The 20,604-nt window shown below is 47.3% G+C and overlaps 1 protein-coding gene across 1 annotated transcript in view; it reads left to right on the top strand.

The window, feature by feature from the left end:
- Sash1 (SAM and SH3 domain containing 1) overlaps window positions 1–20,604 on the top strand; it is a 166,782-nt gene that overhangs the window by 80,400 nt on the left and 65,778 nt on the right. The gene's annotated exons all lie outside the window — the stretch shown is intronic.

Consider the following 20,604-nt stretch of genomic DNA (forward strand, 5'->3'; position numbering starts at 1 on the left):
TGAAGGAGGCAGCTCTGATACAGGCAGAGGAATCAGGTGTCACCTGAGAATCTCCCGATCTGTAAGGAAAAAAGAAATGTCTGTCCTTCCTCCCGGGAGGACGTGACTCACCAAATTTGTACTAACCTCAGTCAGACTGGCTTGGTCTCCTTCCCCTCAATTGTGGGGAGTCATTTTTTCCGTGTTTGTGTACTTTGCTTAGTAAAATGTGGCATGATTCCTGTGGCCAAGAGAGGGAGACTGATGGCCTCCACTGAGGTCAACACACACACACACACACACACACACACACACACACACACACACACACACACACACACACACACACACACACACACACACACACACACACACACACACACACACACACACACACACACACACACACACACACACACCACCCTGTTGACAAGTCCCCAGCTTTTCTGTCTCTACTTTGAAATAAATCAGACTTCATAAACACTTTGAAAGGTTTAAAAATATTTTGTTCTTTATTTCTCTGTTAATGTGTTTTGAAAACTACGATAGTGTTTTTTTTAACTTCAAAAGCTTTGTTTTGAAGATTTCCAAACTTACTGAAAAGCTGCAAATCACTAAATTTCTGTATAAATTTTCCTTAACACCACTTGTGGACATTTGGATACCCTTGTTTGCCCTCTTCTCTTCTCTTCTCTTCTCTTCTCTTCTCTTCTCTTCTCTTCTCTTCTCTTCTCTTCTCTTCTCTTCTCTTCTCTTCTCTTCTCTTCTCTCTCCTCTCTTACTTACCTTCCCCCTCTTCCTCCCTCCCTCCCTCCTATTTTTCTATTCCTATCTCTGTCTGTTCTCTCCCCCCCCCCCCCCCCACACACACACCCCTACCATCTGGAGATGAATAACACATCGCGACCCTCACCTTCAGTACTTTATTCAGCATATTGTTTCTTGGACAAAAACATTTTCTTATAGAACCGCGCCACAATTATGTCTGACGTAGGCATTGAATGAGTTTCTCTGATTTAAGTTTCTATGCATTTACAGTTGGACATTTTTAAGGAGTGTAGGTGACTTGTTTTGCTGGGAGTTTCTTTGTGTCTGTCTCTGCAGTGCATTGTATCAAGAGACCCAGTATGCCTGTTTGTCCTGTGATGGGTGAGGAATAGGAATTTTAGTCATGTGGTTTAGGTGGCACCTGTGAATTTCCTCAGAAAAGCTTCACTTTCTCTTTGAAATCAGTGAAGAGCCTGTGGTGAGGTCCTTGAAGGCGGTGCACTTAAGCCTTTCCTCCTCCAACTTCTACCTGATGATTTCCGATTCTTCTGATTCTGGCTTGAATTGATTTTTAACATAATGGTTACAAAATGGTGATACTTATTTTCAAATTGATGATTACTTTAAATCTTACTGGTATCACCCTGACAATCCTACATAAGATTAAAAATTTGTGTTGAACTGGGCATGGTGGTTCACACCTATAGAGAAGGCTGAGATCTGAGGATCAAGGTTTGAAGTCAGCCCTGTCAGACTCTTACCTCCAATTAACCACCAGAAAGCTGGACGTGGAAGTGTAGCTCAAGTGTTAGAGTACTAGCCTTGATTAAAAAAGCCAAGCAAGAGTGTAAGGTTCTGAGTTCAAGCCCCTGAACAGCATACACAGCCAGCCAGCCACACACACACACACACACACACAAATAAAAATTGAGTAGGTTTAATATGCTGTTATGCTGAAAATGTATTTATTGAACTTGGAGTTGCAAATCCGTCCAAATGGAAAATCCTACTGTTCTTCCCACCAGAATGTTGGTGGTAGCTTTGCAGTTGCATATTCAGGCTATGGAAGCTGGCCTGGCAATCCAGTTGGTTGTGTCTGGTTAGTGACCACAATGTCTCTGCCAACTAAAATATCCCTGTGACGCATGGTGTTGTCTTATGGGCAGATTTTTTTTTCCTGCTGTTTTTTATTCAAAAGTCAAAAAGAACTCAGTCAACAAAAGCAGATTGGCTCAACTTTAAGCCAGACATAGAAGCAAGAGACAACCTGGGGCTTGGAGCCACTAGCCCTATGTGTCCTGCCTATCTAACCCAGTGTCCCCAGATGGCTCTGATTCCTACACCTATGCTTCCCCTTGTGCTCCCCCAGCTAAGATTTATGCCAAGGAGAGATTGGGCATGAATTAGGATACAAATGTCTCTTGCAAAGAGAACACAGTGCTCCTATGATACTTAGTGGGATTTAAGTCTTGAGCTACAGAAAGTTAACCCTGAGCAGATAAAGTGGAGACTTTCATAGGGGAGATGACTAGGGAGAATCTTCACCTTCCTGGCCTCTGCATACCTGGATGACCTGCCTTTTGGAGTTGCTATCCTCCAGGGATGCTCGGCCTACACCAGGAGAGAGATACTGACAGAGACTAATCAGTAGGTTGGATGGAATGAATGGTCTCTCCCACTCCATCACCAGTTTGGCAGGGTCCGTGTTCACCTTTGTTTTCAGCAGAAGGTTGTGCTGTCTTTTTGTTTTGATTGTTCGGCAGTGTTGGCATGGTGCCCAGGGCTTGGGTTAGCATGCGAGGCCAGGGCTGTACCACTGAACCACACCCCCCAGCCCACTTTGTGATTTTATTTCAGGGCCAAATATGAAAGAGACCAAGGAGCTTTCATTCCAGCCCCCTCGTTCTGTATCTACTCATGTTGATGTTACTCAGCTTGTATGAGTCTATTATCTACTCTATTACACCAGTTGTGGTTTGTGTGAGGTCAATGTTAGCTAAATCACTTCAAATTCTTGTTATTCACTAGCTACACTCAAGCATACCTAGAAAGCTTTCTTTTCCTTCTTTTTTGGCAGTACTGAATTTTGAACTCAGAGCCTCACACTTGATCACTTTTCTTGTTTATGGTTGGTGCTCTACCACTTGAACCATGCCTTTAGCCTTGCTTTAGCTAATCATTTCAGAGGTGGAGTCTTGAGGATTTTTCTTGTCTAGGCTGGCTTCAAACTGCACTCCTCTGAATATGGGTTTCCTGAGTAGCTAGGATTATAGGTGTGAGTCACCAAATGTATGTCTGAAAGCATGTTTTTCCTTCGTTGCCTGGTTATCAGAATCCCTGACATAGTGAGAGAAACGCTGTGTTGGTTAGTCACATTCTTTTTGCCATGATAGATTCAGAGCTAGCCCCTGGCTCAGCATACTTCAGGTTCCCAGATTGTACCTTTTTCCCCTTTTATGCCCTCGGAGTTGCATGTATGTTTTAAATGGTGCTGTGGACAAGACCGAAAAAAGAAGCTAGGGAAGGGGATCTAGAATTGAGTTATTTGGCCACCAGACTTGTAAGACGTTTGGAGGAGATTTAAGTAAGCATTTTCAACTGTGAGGACATTATTACACTGAACAAAATGACCTTCTTCTCTTAAGAGGGTAGGAAACTAGTTGTGTTTTTTCATAACACTTAATCTCTTATTTGTATACTCATATAAGACAGTTATCTCTTTTTATGTGTTATAGTAAGCTGCATATCAGGATTATCTAGATTTGGGAAGTTCACACACAGCAAGCCAGGAAGGCTGTCTGTGTAATTTCTTGTCTGTGTCTAGTCATCTTCAGAAAGTTGGTTTATATGGACAGGGAAAGGAAAAAGCAGAAGTAATATGTAACACTTATCGTCTATTATTATTATTATCATTATTATTATTGTCGGTCATGGGGCTCAAACTCAGAGCCTGGGCACTGTATCTGAGTTCTTTTGCTGAAGGCTAATGCTCTACCGCTTTAAGCCCCAGCTCTACTTCCAGTGTTTGAAAGGTGAATTGGAGATAAGACTTGGGGATGTTTTATGCCTGGGCTGGCTTTGAACTGCAATCCTCAGATCTCAGCTTCCTGAGTAGCTAGGATTACAGGTGTGAGCCACCAGCTTTCTAAGTATTTAATGTTTATTCATCTAATCAGTAGAGTTCCCATGGGAGGTTCCATATGGTACTTCATTCAACGTCTTTACAGATGTAGAGTCCAAGGCACAGAGAAGTGAACAGCTTGGCCCAGTCAGAGCCCAGATTGGTCACAGTGAAGTACCCAGGCTCCTGACTGCCGAATGTGCACAACTTCTGCATATGGAAAGGTGAGGGGCCAATCGGGGTCATCAGCATTAAACAAAGAGCAGCAGTTCAGCCCGGCGCTGGTGGCTCATGCCTGTAATCCTAGCTACTCAGGAGGCTGAGATCTGAGGATCGCGGTTCAAAGCCAACCCAGGCAGGAAAGTCCGTGAAACTCTTATCTCCAATAAACCACCAGAAAACCGGAAGAGATGCTGTAGCTCAAGTGGTAGAGCGCTAGCCTTGAGCTGAAGAGCTGAGGGACAGTGCTTAGGCCCAGAATTCAAGGCCCACAACCGACACCCCCCCCCCCCCCAAAAAAAAAGCAGTTCAAACCTACCCTCTGGTTCTCGTAAGAAAATAGGGCCAATTCCACTCTCATCCACATCTAAGCTTGCCCTTATTTATCTGTGGAAGTTGGAAAACCCCAAATAAACTTCAGGACTTCATCTGAGATATTTACAACACGTCTTCTACTAAGCCTTCCACCAGAATTGAAAATTCACTGATTTAGCTCACTTTTTTTTTTTTCCCCACTACCTATGACTAGGGCCTGAGCTATTTTATGGTGGAAAAGTCCTATGAATATATAGAGCTTGCTGGATAAGGCTGATAAATAAGGGGCGAGCAAGCTAGCAGAGCAGTGTTCTGTGGTTAGATGGGAGGTGGTGTAGGAATGTTTTCTGCCAGCATTTGCTACATGGGGCATTGCTCACTTTTGACTTGGTTTCATCTGGCCAGCTGAGGACTTTTAGGACAAGGTTAGCTTTTCTTTTCACACCTCTCAGAAAAATTCTGTCTTCTCCCAGCTTTCCTCTCAGACTTCAGGGGAGATCCCTGAATGCATTGTTGCTCATTATCTATGACTGACTGCTTTACTAGGGTCAACCAAGGCTCTCAGAGGGCTTGTACCTCCCCTCCCCTTCCTTTCCTTCCCCTCCCCTTTACCACCCTTCCCACCCTTCTCTCCCTTCTTCCTTCCCCCTCTTCTTCTCTCTTCCCTTCCCTCCCCTCCCCTTCCATCCTTTCCTTTCCCTCTCCCCTCCCTCTTCTTCCTTTTCTCCCCTTTTCCCACCTGGCAGGCCCTGTCCTCCTGCGGTTGCTGAGCCACTAAATTTGCTGCTTGTCCCCCGGGGGTGTTCTGTCCCCCCAGCCCAGCTCCCTCGCCTCCCGTCTTACCTGAGCATGCTTCACGCACCCCATGTCTGATCTTAGTTTCTTCAGGGTCCTTCCTAATTCCGTTGAAGTGAATTCTTTATGTCTATGGGTTCAGCATGGTGCTGATCACTTATTATCTTTTATGGTGTAATTTTTTCATGAGCTTATTGAAGAATACACTCTATTTTAGAGTAATTAGTTTGCCTAAGGTCCTAGAGCTGTATATACACATCTGTATGCATCTGGCCTCGGGTGGGTGGGAAGATGCCCTGCCTGGTACCTGGTACCAGATTCTTTGGGTTCATGTTCAGGCTCTTCCTTACCAGACTGGCAATGCGTGTACCACTTAGTTTTCTGTCCACAGTTCACACAACCATGAGGGGAGAATGGTAGTTACAGTATGGACCTCAGTAAGCTGTCTAGCACATGGTAAAATCTCAATACATCTTAGTGTGGCCTAAGTCCATGCCTTTCTCTATAGCTCTGGTCATTTATCATCTCCTCAAACCCTTCGTAAACCAGCATGCCCTGAGCTTTGAGCCTGAGGTCTCACTGTCTCCCTCTGTGCAGTGTCCAGACAGTGGCTGGCACAGAGCAAGAGCTCATATGATACGTGGCACAAAGCTAATTGAATACTCCTAGTTCTTTAATAGGGCTTCCAGTGGATGATCCCGAACCTGGGATTATTGTAAAAAGACCTGTCTTGGCCTTACCTGATCCATAGCATGTGTCAGTGTCCCCCCAAACCCACAACTATGTAAGAAGCACTTCTTGCTTAGAAGATTAAAAAATAAAATGTCACCTATAAAAATCATTGAGTAGATAGGACAATGGCTCCCACAAACCTGATTCTCTGTGCAGGTATTGGAGCTTGAACTCAGAGCCTTGTGATTTCACTTGGGTGTTCTTGCTCAAGGCTGGTGTTCTACCACATGAATATACCTCCACTTGTAGCTTTTTGCTAGTTAATTAGAGATGAGAATTCCTAGGATTTGCCTGTCTAGGTTGACTTTGAACTAAAATCCTCAGATCTCAGCTTCCTGAGTTGCTGGAATTTCAAGCATGAGCCACCAGTTGCCCAGTCATAAATCTGATTCTGAGAGCTATTTTCCTCCTCAACCTGACTCCATTCTGCAATCTTGTTCAAGTCCTCCACATTTTCCTCTTCTTACAATAGAAACTATAGACTCATGATGCTATTTCCAAGTGACTGTATAAACTAGTATATGTATTAAAAAAAACAAACTTCAAAACTTCAAACCTGAAGTTATTTGGAGAAGAGCTTTTATTTCTACCTTCGGTAATACCTTTATTGATATGTAATTCATACCCTATAATTCACCCTTAAAAATGATACAGGGGCTGGTATGTAGCAATGGTGAGGATGCGATTCAGATTTGTTGCATGTAGCTACACGTTATTCTGTTTTTTGTTTGTTTGTTTGTTTTTGGTCGGTCATGGGGCTTGAACTCTGGGCTTGGGCACTGTCCCTGCAGTCTCACGGTCTTTCCTGCCCGGGCTGGCTCTGAACCGCGATCCTCATATCTCAGCCTCCTGAGTAGCTAGGATGACAGGCGTGAGCCACCAGTGCCCGGCTACATTATTCTTTTTTGTAGCTCTATACCATACTTTATCCCCCTGTCAATCAGCCTGTATGCAAGTTATTTCCATTCTTCTGGTCTGTGTGCAGGTCTTGTGTGGACATGCGCTTTCCTGCACTCTCAGCTTTATTGGACATAGCACATGTACCATATAGTGCATGCAGCTTTTGTGTAAAGTCACTGTTGGGCATGCGCACAGCTCCTGCGGCAGCCTCAGCGCTGCCACTTGTGGTTCAGTCACTTGAAAAGAAACATCATAGCCAGGCGCGGGTGGCTCACACCTGCAATCCTAGCTATTCAGGAGGCTGAGACCTGAGAATCATGGTTTGATGCCAGACTGAGCAGAAAAAAGTCTGTGCCACTCTTATCTGCAAGTAACCAGCAAAAAAAAAAAAAAATGGAAGTGGGGCTGTGGCTCAAGTGGTAGAGTGCCAGCCTTGAGTGGAAAAAAGGCTAAGCGAGATGAATGCACGAGAATTTTAATCTAGCCTTCTTTTGCAATGCATGAGATGTTTCCCCCTTTTGTAAGCTGGCCCTCCACAAGGACCGGCTAGGACTGAGGAGAGGGCCTCGGCTTCATCCCCCTGGATGCTGTCTGTGTTATTTTGGCTGTCCTACGTGACAGGCCCAGCTCCCCGTGGATGACCAGGGCCTTGTGCTGTGAGATTACCCATCCTCCCCGGGAGTGGATAGGATTCAGTGAGCGGGACCGATGAGGCCAGGAGATTGCTAGGAAATCCAGGTCAAGCCACGTGCCCTGGAGCTGGGACTAGCTCATCCTGTCTCCACATCCTGTTTGTGACAAGGCTGTGGGGTGGGAAGGACACCAGTCTTTTCCTGTGGGGAGCAGGCATGTGTGCCCCAGGCTCTGGGCCTGCCACTGAATTCAGGACTGAGGAAGTCACGTGGCCGGAAGCCTGAGCTGGGAGAAAGGAACAATCCCCTGTCCTGGTGAGGCAGACATGGCTCCTTCCACATGCTTACTGTCCTCATAGGAGAGGAAGGGAAGTGGGTGTGGACCCCAGAGAGAGCCAGGAACAGCCCGCTCCACCAGCAGCTGATCCTCTGATTTCACTAGGATGTGGTGGTGCGGGCAGGGCGAGGTAGAATAGCAGAACGAGGTATCAGAAAAGATCTCAGCGGTGGGCTGGACTCAGAGCTAGGTGTCACTCACTCTGTACACTGTGCTGTTCTTTGGCCAGCATCATTTTAGTGATTATCATCTATAGAGGCCCAGGACATCAGGTCCCTTGCCATGAGCTGGAACTTTGAGCGTGACCCTGTTTCTGACCCAGTGTCTCTGTCTCTTCCTTTCTCCCGTCTCTCATCTCCACCTCTCCTCAGTGGTGGTCTGAGTCAGGGGTCTCCAGGGTCCCTCGAACTCAGGCATCTGTTTGCTGGCTTGGTTACCCATCAGTTTTCCTTGGGTTCTGTAGGCTGCTGGTGTAGGCTTCAGTAGTGGGCAGCTCTTGTGTCAGAATCTAGGCTCTGCTAGTTGCATGATCAGGCTGAGTGGATTTGAAATCTTTAAATCGAAGATTCCTAAAAGATTAGCCACGGACACGAACAGCCCTTCCTGAAGGCCCTGGAGGAGGAGCCCATGCCTGGATGTGAAAGTGATTTTCATTCTGCCTCCCCTCCCACCCCTGGGTGCTGTGCTGCTTCCCGCATGGGCTGTATCTCTGGGCACCTCTCCTCATTCTCATAGCTGGTGCCACACAGATGGTTAGTTCATCCAGGCCACGGTCACTTGCAGTATGTCCTGCCCATGTGACCTGCAGCTTCTTTTCAATGTTGCAGAAGGAGAAGGGGCCTGATAAACATACATTTTTGTTTTCGTCGCGCCTGTGCAGTTAGGGTGTGCGAAGCGTGTGTGAAGCGCGCGCGCTCGTGTGTGTGTGTGTGTGTGTGTGTGTGTGTGTGTGTGTACATCTGCATGTGCGCGCACCGTCGCGCAGCATATTTGAGGGGCTCCGCATTCCAGAACACAGGGCCTAGGGGTGGCAGCAGCTGTGCCAGTGTCCTCTGCCTCAGCTGTTCCCGGCCCCAGACCCTGTTGCCTTTCATTCTGTCTGGTGCAGGAGGCTCCAGCTGGCTCTGCTGGAGGCCACATGCCCGGGCTGCCGGAGGGAGGCAGACCGAGCAGGCTCTTATAATTGCTGTGCAGTTGTGGGGCCAGGCACGGCTACCGGGAGGATTTAACACGCAGAGACGGCCGTGGTGTATTCGCTTTGTAGGAGCAGAATGTTGGACCAGAGCTGGAGGGTCGGAAGTAATACCCCTCCACTGGCAGGAGAGAAAGTAGTCTAGGATTAACTGAGTGCTCTCTTGCATTACTGAGTACTCCTTCCTTATCTTTTTAATCCTCCTGACAAATTTGTCGTGGGGAGGGTATTTTACAGTTAAGGAACCAAAGCTCCAGAAGGTTAAAGGATTTACTGGAGATCACAAAGCTTGGATTTCCTAGCCCACTCTGTTTATCTGCAGGAGCCAGACTTCTTACCAGACACCCCCAAGAGAAGGGCAGAAAAAGAGGGAGGCCCTTTGGGGAGATCTTGATGGGCTAACGTAGCTTAATGTAATAAGCGCTTATCCGGGCTCCCGCTGTGTGGATGAACACGCTTGATTACACACGATGAGGAGGGTAGGAGCAATGAGGATCGTCAGGACGGAGGAACTATGGAAGGAGAGATGGAAACCCCTTAGGGGTGTAAATATGGGTCCAGGGACCGAGGAATTTCAGCCTCAGTCAGGGCCTTTATCAGAAACAGCGTGCTCAGGCAGAATGAAGACGTCATCAGGGTCGCAGCCTGGTGCATTGTGGGTGTTGATTGTACACCCTGGATAAGACTGCTCCTTCCACATTGGGTGGTACAGTCTGCAGGCAAAGTGGGGAGAGCAAGGACAAACTGGGACCCGCCAGATGAACCAAAGGCCCCAGCTTCTCCCAGCTTAAGCATCCTACCATCCCTGCCCCCCGCATGGTTGCCAGGGACCTGCAGGGGTCGCTGGCCTCCCTTTTCCAGCACTCACCATGCCCTGGGGTCAAGTCTCAGAACCTAAGGGAGAAGACCCTGCAGACACATGAGCCAGTGATGCCGGGAGAGCCGCCATGATACCTACTGCGCCAGCGCGGCCTGCCACAGCTCAGCCAGTGTGTCCCCCGCGACCCACACTTACCCAGAGCCACGCAAGGAAAAGAAAAATGCAGCTGAGCCGGGCCATCTCCCTCTACATCCACAGAGTTGACCACCCCGGAGATCAAGGGGACGTGGGGGTGTTAAAAGGGTCTCTCAGCAAAACAGAGCGAGTACATCTGGGTGCTCGAGGCTGTGTGAGGACCATGCTTTTCGGTAGAGGGTGTGTGGCGCTCAGGCCTGTCTCCCAGAAGGTTTCAGAACCCACCGTCCCATGTGTCAGTGTGAGGAGAGGGGCCGAAGGCCACGGGAGGCTAGAGGCTGGTGACAGGAAAGGTCTTGAAGGTCTGAAACGTGTCAGGCAGTTTTTGATTGTGTTCCGTTCTGAATCAGCCGCCCAAGTCCAGCATGCTTAAGGAGGGACTCCTCTGTTCATACCAGGGGGTGTAGTATTCCACGATCACACTAGACTGGGCCCTCAGCCTCGCCTCACATCCTAGCCAGGATTCTTCACACCTGCCTGTAATCCCAGCTACTGGGAGGTGAGGATTGCAAGGGGTGCGCGGTGTTTCGATTCTGTGCCAGGCTGAACAAAAAGTTTCTTGAGATCTCCCAGTAGAAAAAGAAGCTGGATGTGGTGGCAGATGTACCAGCCATCCCAGATACAGCAGGAAGCCCTGAGCCAAAAGCACGATCAACTAACTGGAGCAAAAGGAACTGGAAGTATGGTTCAAACCAGCAGAATGCTTGCCCAGCTTGAGTACAAGCCCGAGTCCAGACAGAAAACAAAAACAAACCAGCAAAGGCGTCGTGAACCAAGCCTCGGCCTGGATTCCACCGGAAGGGGCCTGGCTGCTTGTTTTATTGGACTGCTCTGTATTGTTTTTCTGAACATTATACTGCATTATGATGGCCTGTTCTACTTTGAAGGTGCTGAGGCAGGAGGCTGGGAGGAAATGGAGATGGAGAGACGGGACCCACGCTCTCCTGTCTCCACTGGTTTCCCTGGAGAGCTGCAGGCCAGCCAGATCCTCAGGCCTCGCCCACACCCAATTCCATTCTCCACAGAAGGGGAGCCCTGGAGACTAGACGTGTTCTGTAGATTGCTAGGCAGGCAGCTGGATTTGATGAGTCACTATGGAAACCAGTGTCATTTTCCCCCATCTGGTGCCAGTCCTGGGGCTTGAACTCAGGGCCTGGGCTGAGCCTTTCTGTTCAAGGTCTATGGCTCTACCTCCTGAACTACAACTCCACTTTGGGCGTTTTAAGTTGGTGATTAATTGGAGAAACAGACTTTCCTGCCCAGGCTTGGCTTTGAACCTCGATCCTCCACTCTCAGCCTCTTAAGTGGCTAGAAAGTGACTGAGGTGTTGGCAAGTTTAAAAATGAGCTCTGAGAAGACAGGAGTTCTTTTCTATTCTTCATGACCCACAAAGTATTCAAAGCAGTTCATCAGAAAGAATTAAAAGGAGGGAAGCTCTCCAAGGGCCCAGATTCAGGCTGCACCCATTGTTCACTAGGGCCGCCAGGAGAAGTAGGGCAGGCAGGCCACACCCTCCAGAGTGTCCCCAGGGGATGGCTGAGGTCACTGGCCCTGGAGAGGAGGAGCCAGCCCTCCAAGCCCAAAGCGCCTCCAGCTTTGGCCTCCAGATGCCTCTTCCCTGATGCCCCTGCTGTCCCTGGAGGCAGCTGACAGAGGAAAGGCTCACAGCCTCCCCCCCCATCCCTCCCTGGGGTCCTCTGTGTCCCCCTTGCACAAGCGGCCAGTGTGGCTGGCAGGCTCTGGTGATGGTGAATGAGAGCCGCTGTTTGTTTCCACTGAGAAAGTTCTGACCCGCTTCCGGGAGCCGTCACCATGGCAACACAGAGAGGAGATGATTGAATGGAACCTCTCTTCTTCCCCTCCTCCCTTCTCCTTCCCCACCCTGAGGCTGAGTCCTTCCCAAACCCCACGGGCTGCCCCCTCTAGGGTGGTACAGATTTGATAACAATGCCAACAGCCAGTGTTTGCAGCGTGCCAGCCTCTGCTGGAATCAGCCGCCCATGTCCTGCCTGAACCAGTGTGTGGCATTCTCTTGCCATCCCAGTTCTTAAGCCAGGCCCACCTCACACGGAGAAGCCAAGTGGCCCCCTGATAGGAACCAGCGGTGCCCACAGGAGGGATCTTGCCAGAATGACTTTATGGAGATATATCGTTTTTTTTTTTTAATGAACCTAAGGGGAGGAATTATTTTGTTCGTATGCAGAATAAAGAGCAGCCATTTAACAGACGCGCACAAAGGCTCTTTTCTTTTCTTGTTTCATTTTTGCAATGTTGGGCATCAAACCAGAGCCTCATGCATGCTAGGCAATCGTTTTTCCACCGAACTAAGCCCCCTGGCAGAAAGGTGTTTCTGTTTTGTTTTAGCAGGCTGTTTTTAAAGTCCTAGGAAGGTACTTCCAACTTTTTACAAATCATTTTCTGAAAAAAACGAGATCTTTATTTTTATGGTGCACATCAAATACGGTCCCACCATGTTTCTGTTCCTCTGTTTCAATTGTATTTTCTGAACTTCAGGAAGGTTGTGCCGAGGGGCTATGGCTCCACATGTCCATGGAAGTGTCTAGTGCACCTTGGTCGCTGTCACCCTTCCATCGTCTTCCCCGGAAGTGACTGCACGGTTCCCTCCCTTCATCACAGATGTGCATCGTATTCTTGATACCTCTGTGCCCTCCCCTCTTTTTCGTTATTTTATTTAGAGGGTTGCTCTGTGGAGTTGCACTACTGCACGGTTTATACTGTAGCTGACTGAATTGGATTCGTGGGCGTTTGCCCCTGTGTGCATTTACCTGGGAGAGTGTATTTTGAGTCTAAGATGCACACCTGAGGCAGAACACGCACCTTTGTCTTTCCGGGCCTGGCTTACTTTGCTCAGTACGATATTTTCATCTTACTTAATTTACTGATTTTTGTCAGGTATGGGACTTGAACTCAGGGCCTGCCTGGGTGCTGTCTCTGAGTCCTTTTGTTCAAGGTGAGCACTGTACTACTTGAGCCACAGGACCACTTCCAGTTTTCTGGTGGTTAATTGGAGATAAGAGTCTCATAGACTTTCCTGCCTGGGCTGGCTTTGAACCTCAATCCTCAGGTCTCAGCCTCCAGAGTAGCTAGGATGACAAGCGTGAGCCACCAGCTTCTGGCTTAATTCTATTTTCTTTTGCTTTGGACAGATATTATGTCAATTTCTTCAGACATAAAGACCTAAATAAATTTTAAAATTCATATGGGAGGCATATCATGAAGCCATCGATTTTTTTTTTTTTTTTTTTAACCAGAAACCAGAATAGACAAAAATTCAAAGCCATTTCTGTTTTGACACTTTACTTTGTGAGCTGTGGACCCGAATGGCCATCTACGGGCCTGAAGTGGACATTCGATGCTATCTTAGAGAAAGCACCTAGGTTTTGGTTTTATCCTCACAGTGAATATAAATGGCTAGGCCTTTGTTTCTGTGGAGCCCCGCTGTAGTGATAAAAATGCTGGGGTCATTGTTGGAGATGCTAAGTTGAAACCCTAGCTCTGTAACTGAAAACCACAGTAGTCCACCTTTCTCTGTGAGTAATACATCCCAATTCTGGGGTGTATTGAATTCAGAATTCAGTATTGAATCCTGTATGTGTTTTGTTTTTCCTGTCCACACGTGTGATAGACTTTGTAAATTACACTCAGGAAGAGCTTAACAATAACTAATTTAAACAGAGAACAGTTCCACCAATATACACTAACCCAGGTAATTTATTCTTGTTTGTAATTCTGGAGGGAATCAAACCCAAGACTTTGAGTATTCTTGGCAAATGCTCTATTATGAAGCCACATCGCCACTCCCAAAGTTAATTATAAATGATGAGTTCCGCATTTTATAATGTATCCATTTCCTATTTTGGGGGGACCACCATCGACCAAGGGTGATCGAAAGTGTACAAAGTAAAACCTCACACGCGAGGGGGATGCATGCGCAACGCGTGAGACTCGGGCTCTTCGTGTGCACACTGAGGCCGGCTCTCTTCAAGATCTCCTGTGAGTCCGAACTAGGACCCCTGCCTGAGCACACATGCCAACCGTTTCTTGATGTGCTGTTTGATTTTGTTTTTCTCTTCATTCTCCTGTTTGAGACAGGGTCTCTCTGTGTTGTAACCCAAGCTGGCCCCGTACACTTTAGTTTCTTAACTGTCATCGGTTAGGACTGTAGTCTGTAGCACAGATTGGGACTTAGCGTCGGCCCTGAGGTCATCGGGGCAAATTCTCATATAGCGGGCGGCCTGGGCGGCGGTCCTCCTTCCAAGGTTGGTGCCGACAGCCAAGGAACCACTCCCCCAGCCTGCCATGCTCCACAGCCTCTCACGCTGTGACTAACCCCCTGACTGCTCGGGCCAGGCGCGATTGCTAATCACAACTGCTTCAGACGCTGAGGTTTGAGGATCACAGTTCAAACCTTGCTCAGAAAAGTCTCTGATCTCCAATTAGAAGTAAAAAAAAGTTGGAAGTGGAGCTGTGCCTCAAGGAATAAAAAAGCTAAGGGACAGACCCGGGCTTTGAGTTCAAGCCCCAGTGCCAACCCTAGCCTACTTCCTTGTGAGAAGTTAATGTGTGTGTGTGTGTGTGTGTGAGAGAGAGAGAGAGAGAGATTGAAGCCAGGCATGGTGACACATGCCTGTAATCTCAGCACTCAGGAGGCAGAGGAAGGAGGATCTTGAGAGGAGGCTTGGTGGAGTGAAGCTGGCAGGAGACTTTGGGAGCGTAGTTGTAAAAGGCACCATTTGTTTGAGCTTAACAAGTACCAGGTGCCATGTTAAACCCTTTCCATTCAGTGTCACCTAAGTCCTCCTGGCACAGAGATAGAGAGAGAGAGAGTGTGTGTGTGTGTGTGTGTGTGTGTGTGTGTGTGTGTGTGTGTGTGTGTGTGTGTGCGCGCGCACATGCGCATGCTGCTTGTCTTGGCTCTGGGGCTTGAACCCAAGGCCTTGTGCTGGCTAGGAACTGTACCTGTTGATCCATGTCCCCAAGACCCTTGTTCACATTTTGTTTGTGAGATATGGTCTTCTCAACTTTTGCCCAGGCTGGCCTCAAATTCACAATCCTCATGCCTCATTTTCTGGGTGGCTGGGATTACAGGCATGTGCCACCACACCCAGCTTAAGGTGGGTTCTGTTTTACCATCCATTCTTCACATCCAAAGGTGTCGTATGCCATTTGGCTCTGGCAGATTTCCCCGAGGTCAGCCCGACTCGAGAGTGTGGGAGCTGTTAGCTTTCGCAGGGTCAGGCTAGCGACCAGGATATGGTACTGATGACACCTGCCTTGATCTTCTACTAAAAGGTCAGAAAGTACAGGCAGAGGAGAGACGGTGAAATGAAAGAGAAAGTCATCAGGAGGGGGCTTTGACCGGGTTGACAAGATGTCACCCATGTTTTCACTGATGGAGCTCAGATTTTGGCACTGGAATTGCTTTCAGTGGCAGCTGGAGAATTTGCAAGTGGAATTATATCACGAATGTGAAATCCAGCTTCTGTTGGCCGTGAAGGGTCAGATCTGGGGTACAGTAAGAGAGGCGGTAGGGGCAGAGCACTTACGTGGCTCGTCTCTGAGAACGAGCCCTTCATTTATGGCCTGGGCCACGAGGGGCCCCGCGCCCTGCCTCAGCCCTGGCTGCGCCTGACGAAACGGTGATCTTGACTCTGTGGCTGACCGTGAACTCTATGAGCTGGATTTTATTTCATGTTTGTTTCTATTAGATAGATAGCTTCCTAGGATGCAGAATATCTTCGCTATCCCCATGATAAGAAGAAAGAGCAAATCAAGGACTTGTTTGTTTTACATAAAATAATCTGCCACTGAATTAGCAAAAGATATGAAATATACTGACAGAGAACGTGAAAGAAGAAAATACAGATATTTTCATGTGTATGTCAATATTGGGGTATAGACTTGTAGACCTTGTGCTCTTTTTTTTTATGGCCCACAAATGGTGCTCTACCATTTGAATCACGTCTCTAGTCCAGCTTTTTTTCGTTTTTCTTTTTTGCTGGTTAACTGGAGATAAGAGTCTCCTGGACTTGGCTGCTTAAGTTGGCTTCAAACTTGAGTCTTAGATCTCAGTTTTCTAAGCAGCTAGGATTATAGACTTGAGACACCATTGGTTTCTCACAAGAAGCTCAGCCTTTTCCTTCTTGTATTTCCGCTCACACATGCACCATCAGTAGCGCTGAGAGGTTGTGTTATTATCCCTTGAGGAAAAGGTGAGGGGCCTTGGGAATGGGCCTTGCCAGCCCTGAGATGGACTGGGAAGCTGGCTCAGTGGTAGAGTGCTTGTCTCACATGCATGAGACCCTGGGTTCGATTCCTCAGCACCACATAAACAGAAAAAGCCGGAAGCGGTGCTGTGGATCAAATGGTAGAGCGCTAGCCTTGAGCTGAAGAGTTGAGGGACAGTGCCCAGACCCAGAGTTCAAGCCCCACAACTGACACTAAAAAAGAAAGAAGGAAAGATCTAGGCCCAGCAAGCGCTGCACAAAGTCAGCAAGAAGTAAACTAATGGAGAAGTTTCTTTCTGAGACTCAAAATCATTCAAATTGCTTTTGAGTCCTAGTTTTCCAGTAACACATAACATATGTCGCTTTCTTGGAAATTAGCTTATAATTGCTTTTCTTGCTTTTTTTGGTTGGTTTTTGTTTGGTTCTAGTGAAATCACTGGACAGTGGATCAAAGCCCAAACATGAAGTCTGTTTTCAGGAATTTCTTTCTTCTTAGGCATTTTTTGTGCTTCTTTGGGTACTGGGCTCCGTGTGTGAAAATGAGATAGAGCTGTTCTTGCCCAGGTCTATTTTAGACCATTCGTATTTCAATAGATGGAAGAAGAAAAGTGAATTGGTGCCATTGTACTGGCTTCCTTTCTTCCTGCAAACATGTACCACAGCAGTGCTACCAGATCCTGAAAAGTGTTCTGACAAATGCACGGACCTTGTTCACATTTGGTGTTGAAATATGTAATCCTCACAAGGTCTTCTGATACCAGTCCAGTAAGTTACACGAGAGCCCTTCAACCAGAGAAAAGGAGGCAGCGTGTGAGAGGCTACAGTAAGAGGTTTTGTTCATGTCAGTAAGAAAGATGGTGATCTGGGTTAGAGGCTCATACCTGTACCTAGCTAACTCAGGAAGCTGAGAGCTGAGGATCACAGTTCAAAGCCAGCCTGGGCAAGATAAGTCCTGGGGCTTGAACTCAGGACCTGGGCACTGCCCTGAGCTTCCTTCTTTTGCTCAAGGCTAGCGCTCTGCCTCTTGAGCCGCCACAGTACCCTTTCAGCCTTTTCTGTATGTGGCACTGAGGAATCAAACCTGGGGCTTCATGCATGCTAGGCAAGCACTCTACCACTAAGCCCCATTCCCAGCTCGCAAGAGATTCTTTCTCATCAGAAGTATGACCAAGTGGTAACGCTCCAGCCTTGAATGAAAGTTAGGAGCCAGCACTCAGGCCCCAAGTTCAAGCCCCAGTATATTTACTATCTCTCTCTGTCTCTGTGTCTCTGTCTCTCTATCTCACACACATACACACACAGGCACACACATAAATTGGCATTAAGTCTAACTAGTCATGCTTTAATTTAGGATTTTTTTTTTTTAAGTGAGTATTGCCTTCAGAAATAGCTCAAGTGATTTAGGAGGTTTTGAGAGGAAAATTTTACACTTCAGCAGTTTGGGGAGCCTTAATACTACTTACTGATGAAAAATGCGCTCTGGCTCAGAGCTCAGGCTGTATAGGCAATGCTTAATGATGATTAAATGCTTAAGTAGATTTTCAGAGGACAACAGAATAGTAATTATTGTTTCCTGGTTATCAAGAGCGCCCTGAAGTCTTCATCTTTTTTTCCTCCATTAACAAGGGAACGAACAGTGGGCCCACAAACCGGCTTCCTTGGCCTGCCTGTCCCTGCTGCCGTGGACTGGCAGGAAGAAGGGTGTACTGCCAGGCCTGTTTGGAGCTGACTGCAGACCATTAACTTCTTCCAGCAGGCGGTCGGCAAATGACCTCTTCCACCTGCTGCTGTCCACATTTGGAATTCAGTTACATCACGGATGTCAGGCCCTGCTAGGTTGGCTTTAGAATCAGTCTCAAAGAGAAAGGCGGTGGCATTGTACTTCCCTGCTCTGCCAGACTCTCTTTGCATGGAGATTTCACTGTGTCCAAGTTCATATGATGTCTTTTGGACAGTAGGTTATGAGCTCTGGAAATTAAACAAATAAAAAAAATAAAAACAAAATTTCCCTAGCCACAGCAAGGTGACTCCAGAGACAACAGTGCCATCTACTGTGCAGTTAGGGAAATGCAAGCGATGTGACCAAGGCCAGACCTGATAAAATTTACTCAAAATATGTATGAGAAATTGAGGAAAGTAAATAAAAAGGGTAAATTTTAGAGCAGAAATAGGAATAAAAATAGTGAATTTTATGGCAGAAAATATGATTGAACTTTGTGAGAGTTATGTAGTAATAACGATTCAACTTTTTTTCTGAAGTGAAAGTTAAGAAGCATTTTTATGGCATTTAACACGGCCATTTGGCAGGAATTGAAAACTAGAAACAGGCCTTTGAAGTTTCCTAGGCTAGCATTGAGATGACTTTATGCAAAATCTATGCAGAAGAGCATAATAACTTGCACATTCATAAGACCAGGCAGGGACTGTGGGTTGCCTGGGTGTGGTCTCTTTTGGTACCACACGGCTCTGGTGCCAGGAGCCACTTCCTTAACTTCTGGGGACAGTAATTTCTAGCAAAATTAAGTGATAGGAAGTAGGGAAAATTCCTTACAACTTGACCAGAGTTGTTATTTGAAGTCATCAAAGGACTAAAGAAATTTCTCTATAGACTATTTTCCCATGAAAATGTTCCTTTCAAAACAAAAGTATTAAGTTTATACGTATTTCTAATTGATTACAGAACTAGTTTGATCCAGAGCCAGGGGTATTTGTTGTAGTTGGTCCTTAGCAATTATGTTCTTTCTAGTCCTTAGATTAAGTTAAACAATATGGAGATTCCTATACATTAGGTGGTCATTTACTGATAGGACATGGCCAAGTTGAAATGAGGTAGTTTGATGCATACTTATTATGACTGAGTTCAAAAGTGACAAGGCAAGGTTTTTTTTTTTTTAAATTTAAGAATCCTAAGCTGGACAGATTAACTCAAACCTGATGCCTTAGCTACTTGGGAGGAAGATATTGGGAGATCACAGTTTGAAGCCAGCCTGAGCATAAAAGTTCCAGAGACTCCTGCACTGTAGTGCAGGCCTGATATCTCAGCCACTGGGGAAGCACAAAGGCTGAGCAATGTGAACCATGCCTGCAATCAACAACAACAACGGTGGGGGGGGGGGGGGGGGATAAGGGCCGGGAGGAGCACCAGTTGAAGGATCCAGACCCCACCTCAAAGGAACCAATGCAGAAAGGGGTTAGAGGCCTGGCTCAAGTGGTAGAAGGCCTGCCTAGCAAAAGTGAGACCCTGAGCTAACCCTCGGTACCGCCCCCTACAGAAGAATCCTCGTGTAGCTTGACATCATTTCTCTTTGAAGGGTTTCCTGCCTTGATCTGCAGCCAGCTCGCCGCCTCCTTTCTTTCTGCTGCCCTTTTATTTTACCCACAATTCCCCTGTGGGCCTGAGTATGCCCTTCCAGTCTCCGTCTTCCCAGTCTATTTCTCCTCCTCCTCCTCCAACTTCCTTACCCACTTGGTTAGCTGGTCTTTCGACCCCTAGATAAACCACTGAGGTCAAATCCCGAGTCTCTTTCTCCCTGACCTCATGTTTGCAAAGGTCTCCATCCACGGTAGGCAGCATGCATGTCATGGCGGCAGAGCTCAGCCGATGGTAACTGGGAGGCGGACGGGAAATGCTCTTGCCCACAGGCACCCTCCCCTTCCCCATTTATTCCAGCCAGCTCCCCACCCCAGTGAATGGTGTCACCCACGGTCGAAGCAGCTCTTCATGCCCTGTCTCAGGACATGCTGGACAGTCTCAGAGGAGACCTGCTAGAACGTGTGTGTTTAGGCCTTCCATTTTTTGCATTATTCATGTTTGATGAGTAAATTCTCTTATATTTTCTATGTGGACAGAGTGGAATTCAAGGCCTGCAAAGCCTCCTAGGCTTTGGACCCACCAAATGAAAAGGTCTAGTCTCTGCCCTTCCTTTTTTGAGACATCTTTGTGTCAGTTTCCCTTCTTTCTTTGCTTTTTTTTGGCTTTCAGTTAGTAGCTGTCCACATCTTCTCTAGAGGAATGCTAAACTGACTAATTTTAGTCTACATTCACTTTCCAGGTTCTCTTGGTTCACCGCATCCCAGTCACCACAAAGTGGCAGCCAGGGTGCAAAGTAGGGTGCTGGCTGAAATCTGGTGTCCAGACATGTGTCGGCTAACTCAGACCCATTTACGGTCACTTTAAACCGTGGAGCGCTTCCCTAACAAGGCAGGTGTTTGGCTTGCCTTGGAGCCTTGGAGGAGCTGGCAAGGTGGATATGGCACTTGCCACTTGTTGGCACCCATCAACTTCAGGATCTCTGTCCTGGTGGCCTCTTGGCTTGGGCATCCGACCTCCTGTTGCCTGCATTCCAACCCA

This window comes from Dipodomys spectabilis, unplaced genomic scaffold (genome assembly GCF_019054845.1).
Source record: "Dipodomys spectabilis isolate Male_0828 unplaced genomic scaffold, ASM1905484v1 ptg000001l, whole genome shotgun sequence".
NCBI classification, from domain to species: domain Eukaryota; kingdom Metazoa; phylum Chordata; class Mammalia; order Rodentia; family Heteromyidae; genus Dipodomys; species Dipodomys spectabilis.